This window comes from Chenopodium album, chromosome 12 (assembly GCF_948465745.1).
Source record: "Chenopodium album chromosome 12, dcCheAlbu1.1, whole genome shotgun sequence".
Classification (NCBI taxonomy): Eukaryota; Viridiplantae; Streptophyta; class Magnoliopsida; order Caryophyllales; family Amaranthaceae; genus Chenopodium; species Chenopodium album.
The window spans coordinates 40,934,300-40,941,372 of NC_137845.1; positions in this window are offsets into that span (position 1 = coordinate 40,934,300).

Consider the following 7,073-nt stretch of genomic DNA (forward strand, 5'->3'; position numbering starts at 1 on the left):
CACCTAGAACTTGCATTACCACTCTTCCCTTTATCTTTCTGTGGTTGAGTCTTAGCTTTAGGGTGACCAGGTGGATACCCAATTACTTCCTAACATTCAACAGTTAGGTGACCCCTTTTTCCCATATACTGAGCATGCTCCCCTTATCCCTTTACTTATTATAGCAAGGGATTCAGGTTCTTCCTTAGTTTGAGTAAGGATTATCCTTTGTGATTCATCCTGTTTCCGAAAGCTGCATGTCGTTTCAACAGATGGAAGAGTTCTCATCATCAAGATTTGACTCCTCTGAGCCCCATATGCATCATCTAATCCATTGAGAAACTGGAAGAGCTTTTGTTCTTCATTTTGTTTTCCCAATGTTGTGAGGAAAGCTGCAACTTAAATGTTCACTTCTCCAATGGCTGGGAGAACGTTCACTGACTCTAACTCCTCCTATATTCTCTTTATATGAGTGTAATACTCACTAATAGACATGCTTTGCTGCTTAGTCTCATACAACTCCTTGTTGAGTTTATATTTTCTTGACCCATTCACAAGAGAAAACCTTTTCTCAAGTTGATTGCAGATTTGTTGAGCATTGCTCACATAGAGAATAGACTTTTGAATTGATTATGAGACAGACCTTAGAATCCATTATATTATTGATATGTCTATATTATATAGTGGTTTACCCCCATCCCTTGGTCACAATTAGGAGAATTTTTGGCTCTTTAAAGCCATTGTTATTACTAATATGTGTTTTCCAGTGTTTTCGTAGTTTTGGTATTATCTTATAGGAAATTGCAAGTTTTGAGCATTTTCTCGGATTTATTTAAAGCCACTACGAGCATTAGAGAAGCACGACCACCTTTCATAGCCCAAGGGCTGTTAGAATCATCAAATCGGTGATTAAGAGCTCGACATAGAAGAGTTTGAGGCATTGGACCAAGTATTCAAGAACCAAGGAGGATATCCATATTGGGCCAAGATTTGTAGCCCAATCGAGAGTCTAAACCTTTCCCATGAGCTTTGCCTGACCGGATGGAGGCTTGCCCGAAGGCGCGCCCTCTTGGGCTAGGCGGAAGAAGGAAAAGTGTCTCTTCGCCCCGTCTCGCGCCCGATTGGGCACGAGAGAAGGATTCCTCAAGATAAAGGTGGGCCCGGCTGGGCGAAGGACCGCCCGATCGGGTGTGTGTTTTGGAGGAGTTTTTCCGACGATTTTTACGTAGATTTTAATTAGGATTTTAAAGATTGTATAAGTACGTTTTGTTTGGTTTTGATACATTGATCTCATTTCATTAGCTAAATTCTCATACTTAGTTTTAATCTTAGATTTCTCTCTTGTTTCTCTGTCTACAACGCTTGGTTTATGCAATTCATCATTTTCGTTAATTTTTGTAACAATTTCTTCCCTTTTTATAGTAATTTAATTGCTTTGATTTATAATGTCTTGTTTAATTGCTTTGTTTAGTTTAGATTTTAATATGTGTCAGTAGATTATTTTCTAGGGTTGTGGGGATCCATAAATAATACGAAGGGGTAATTTATTATTGTTGATTATCGCTTGATTAATTTGCTATTGATTGATTTAATGCTATGCAATTAGATTAGGCCTGGTTTAATTGTACGAGTTATGCAATATTGATTCGAGATTCGAGAGATGAGAATTGATGTTTAGGCTTAGTTTCAATAGGTAGATTAATTTATAAACGGTTAAGTTAAGATTCGAGAAATGCGATTTAATTTCGGTAGATTAATCTTGTGATTGTAATATGTAGCGAAATCCCTTTATAATCTGATTAATTATTGCATTGGTGATTGATTATTATGTTTTACCCTGGAATATTGTTTATTGGTGAACCTGTACCCTAGGATTTTATTTATTAATTTCTTCCTACTTATATTCTCCTTAGTTTAATTCATCATATAAATAATTTGGTTACTTGATAATTTAGATTATTTTAATTAATTAGAAATAGAAAGACTTGTTTCCCTATGGATTCGACCTTACTTCCCTATGCGCTTTAGCTAGAGGACTTAGGAATTATTTTTGATTAGTTGATACGACTTTAGCTTGTCAAAATTTGGCGTCGTTGCTGGGGAAGTAGTTTTATTTTTATTTCTAATTGTTTTTGTAGTCTAGATTATTTTCTTTTGTCTTAGAGAATGCAAGTTCTTTGGGACAATTTCTCATATTTGTTTGTTTAGTTCTGTGTTTATGCCCAGGGGTTCTAGATCAGGGTATATCCCATTTAATCCTGAAATCGAACGATCTTTTCATAGATAGAAGAATCTTCTCAAACAAGCACGAGCCACTTCCGGGGGCAATATACCTTTGGAACCCCCATCTGATTCTAGTGACACAGAAGTTTCTTCAGAACCAGAATCAGAGATGGCGTAACCACCTCCTGTTTGCAAGCTTAGCGATTATTCGCAGCCATCCTTGACGAATTTTCCACATCTTGCTCCTACACCTAATCTCGATGGAGTACAATTCGAGATTAAACCTCAGTTCATTACTATGATCGAAAAGAAGCAATTTAGCGGAGCTAAAGGTGAAGATCTAAATCTTTATATAGCAGACTTTTGCCAATATTGTAACACTATTAGGCAAACTGGGGTTACGCAGGACCAAATCAGGGAGATTCTTTTTCCCTTTTCTTTATGTGGTAAAGCTAAATTATGGTATAATGGATTGAATAGAACTACACTTGGTATTACTAACTGGGATACTCTTGCTTTGAATTTCTATAGTAAATACTACCCTGCAGAGAGGACAACTTTGCTAAGGAGTTCAATCCAAAACTTTGCCCAAGTGCCTGATGAGAATCTATATGAAGCTTAGGAAAGGTTTAAAGATTTACAGATAGAATGTCCCCACCATAAGCTAGCACAGTGGTAGTTAATTCAAGCCTTTTACAATGGGATAGGAAATTCATCTAGGACGATCCTAGACTCAGCAGCTACCAGGAGATTTATGAATCTTAATGTAGATGTAGTAGGCTAAGTTATCGAAGAGATGGAAATTCACAATTCCCAATATGGGAATCCTAGAGGCTTTGTAAACAAAGGCAAACATAGTGTCGATTTCGTATCCTTTGTGTAAGCTCAATTAACATCTATTTGTAAAAAATTAGATAATCTTAGTGTTGTTTATCCTAATACTATAGCTAATGTTTCCTTTGTTAACAATAACACTAACGAAGCTTTTTGTGAAAATTGTGGAATTGTAGGGCATTGGGAATAAGATTGTAGGAGTCCTATAGAGCAAGTTAATGCATTCCAAGCCTATCGACAAAATAACCCATACTCCAACACCTATAATCCTGGCCTCCAAAATCCATACCTTTCTTACCAGAGCACCAATGTACAAAACCACCCAACTCCACAACCATAACAACCACAAGCACCACAACAACCACAGAAAAAATACTACCAACCCCTTAACCAAAGGACCCAATCACCAACTCCACCTCCATCCACTGACCTTGCCTTGCAAAAAATTAGAGCGTTGTTAGCTAATATGCAAAAGCACATGCAGAGTAGATATGCACAAATTAATTCAATCTTAGCACATATTAAAATCATGGATAATCAAATTACGCAACTTTCCTCTACTCTACAAACTCGCCAGCAGGGAGCTCTATCATCATAGCCAGTACAACCCACAGATCATGCTAATGTAATTACTTTATCTAAGCAGTGGTTCACACTATGATGGGCTTTCTATGCCCAAAGATGATGAACCTGTTACAACAACAATTGCTAATCCTGATTCCCTTGTACCAAATGCTTATGATACTAACCCTGCAGGGCCCTAGGAGAAAACTAACTCTTCTAATGTTTCTTTGCGAGGTAAACCTCATGACAAAGGTGTAGATGTGCAGGGTCCAGTTATCAAACTCCCATTCCCTAATAGACATTTGAAGAATAAGTTTGATAAGCAATTTGGTAAGGATTTGGAGGTTGTGAAGAATTTGCAAGTAATAGTTCCTTTCACTGATTTAATCACTCAGGTTCTTGCATATGCTAAATTTATGAAAGATATTTTGACTGGGAAAAGGGCCTTTAATGACGTAGAAACTATAGCTTTTACAAAAGAATGTAGTTCTTTATTGTAAAATAAATCCCCTCCCAATTTAAAGGATCCTGGTAGTTTTTCTATCCCTTGTCATATTGGTAATGTCTTCATTTATAAATCATTGTGTGATTTGGGTGCTAGTGTTAGTGTTATGCCATCGTCTATGTGCTTAAAGCTTAGTATGGGTGATTTAAAAGTTACTAATATTACCTTGCAAATGGCAGACCGTTCTGTTAAATATCCCTTAGGTATTTTAGAGGATGTTCCTGGTAGGGTAGGTAAGTTTTTTATCCCTGTTGATTTTGTTATTTTAGACATGGTAAAGGATACTCAAATTCCAATAACTTTAGGTAGACCTTTCCTCCATACTGCAGGAGCCATTATTGATGTTAAAAATGGGAAACTAACCCTCTATTAGAGATGATAATATCACTTTTAATTTAGGGATGGTTTTGAAAGGTCCTATGTTAGAGGAAAATTTTTCCTTGATTGATGTTATTGATGTAATGGATGTTATTTGTGAAGATAGCTTACCACAAGTTCTTGCAAGGGATCCCTTAGAAGAAGTTCTTTGTGGTGAATTTATACAGGTTATGCAGGCATTTGGAGTAGAGAGGTAGATTCCATAGAAAAAGCTCTAGCTATAGATGAACTTGGTCCTAAAGAGAGCAAGAAGGTAGTAAAATTAGTTCAGGAATCAAAACTTGTACAGGTTAAGAAACCTGAACTAAAACCTCTCCCTTCACATTAAAAATATGTTTTTCTTGATGAGCAGGAATTACACCCTGTGATCATCAGTACTGCACTTAATGTCCCACAAACTTCCCAACTTTTAGAGGTTCTTCGAACCAACAAAAGGTCAATAGGGTACAGTATCAATGATCTCAAGGGTATTAGCCCTGACTTTTGTTTGCACAAGATACACTTAGAGGACAATTACAAGCCATGTATTCAACCCCAGAGAAGATTGAATCCTAACATGTAGGAAGTAGTCAAGAAGGAGGTTATGAAATTACTTGATGCATGTATTATCTATCTCATTTCTGACTAAAAGTGGGTAAGTACTGTACAGGTAGTTTCTAAAAAGGGTGGGATGACTGTAGTAAAAAATGATAAGAATGAATTAATTCCCACTAGAATTGTTACAGGGTGGCGTATGTGCATTGACTATTGTAGATTAAATATCTCCACTAAAAAAGATCACTTCCCTCTCCCTTTTATTGATCAAATGCTTGAAAGGCTAGCTAATCATAAGTTCTTTTGTTATTTGGATAGGTATTCGGGATTTTTTAAAATTCCAATTAACCCTGAAGATCAGGAAAAGACAACATTTACATGCCCTTATGGTACTTTTGCATATCGTAGAAAGCCCTTTAGTTTGTGTAATGCCCCTACTACTTTTCAACGTTGCATGATGAGTTTATTTTCTGATTTCATAGAGTCTATCATGGAAGTCTTTATGGATGATTTTAGTGTTTGTGGGTCTTCATTTGATTCATGTCTTGGTAATCTTGCTAAAATTTTGAAAAGATGTGAAGAATGCAATTTAGTTTTAAATTGGGAAAAGTGTCACTTTATGGTGACAGAGGGAGTAGTTCTTGGTCATGTTGTATCTGATAAGGGTATACAAGTAGATAAAGCTAAGGTTTCTGTGATTGAGCAATTACCTCAATAAGTTAATGTTAAGGGGGTTAGAAGTTTCTTAGGTCATGAGGGGTTTTATCGTCGCTTTCTCTTTATCAACGATTTTTCTAAAATTGCTAAACCACTAACTCGGCTTTTACTGAAGGATGCCCCATTTGATTATACTGACGAGTGTCTTGATGCTTTTAACAGGATTAAGCAGGCTTTGATATCGGCACCTATCATATGTGCTCCAATTGGAATCTTCCTTTCGAGATCATGTGTGATGCTAGTGATTTTGCATTAGGAGCCTTGATAGGACAGAGAATGAACAAAGTTTTGCATGCTATTTATTATGCAAGTAAAACTTTTGATGAAGCCCAAGTTAATTATGCCACCACGGAGAAGGAGTTTCTTACTGTGATTTATGCTTTAGAATAATTTAGATCATATCTAGTTGGTTCTAAAGTTATTGTTTTCACTGACCATGCAACTTTAAAATATTTAATAGCCAAGGCAGAAACAAAACCTAGGCTCCTCCGTTAGGTTCTCTTTCTCTAAGACTTTTATGTAGAAATTAAAGACAAAAAAGGTGTAGTGAACGTTGTTGCAGACCACTTGTCAAGAATCAGGTATGATGAGGGTAATGATTCTCTTCCGATAGATGATTCTTTCCCTGATGACCACTTGTATGCAGTTGTAGAGCAACACCCTTGGTATGTCGACTATGCAAATTATTTGGTGGGTGGTACTCTACCTACCGATGTGTCCTACCAATAGAAAAAGAAGTTCCTTTATGATGTTAAACATTATTTTTGGGATGATCCTTTTATGTTTCGTGAGTGCGCAGATGGATTATTTCCCAGGTGTGTTCCCGAATGGGAAGTTCACAGTGTTCTCACTAGATGCCACAACTCACCTTATGGAGGACATCATGGTCCCACCAAGACGGCTGCAAAGATCAATGAGTCGGGTTTCTATTGGCCTACCATGTTCAAGGACGCTCACTCTTTTATTCAAGGTTGTGACTCTTGCCAGAGAACTAGCAACATCTTGCGACGACATGAGATGCCTCAAACTAGTATTTTGGAAGTTGAAAATTTTGATGTTTGGGGTGTTGATTACATGGGACCTTTTCCTTCTTCAAGAGAGAATCACTATATCCTTGCCGCCGTTGATTATGTATCCAAGTAGGTTAAAGCAATTGCCAGGCCTACCAACGATGCCAAGGTGGTCCATAAACTATTCAAGAAAATAATTTTTCCTAGATTTGGAGTCTCTGGAGCGATTATTAGTAATGGAGGATCTCACTTTCATAAGAGGAAGTTAGATACCCTTCTCAAGAAGTATGGTGTATACCATAGGACGGGTTTAGCTTACCATCCCTAAA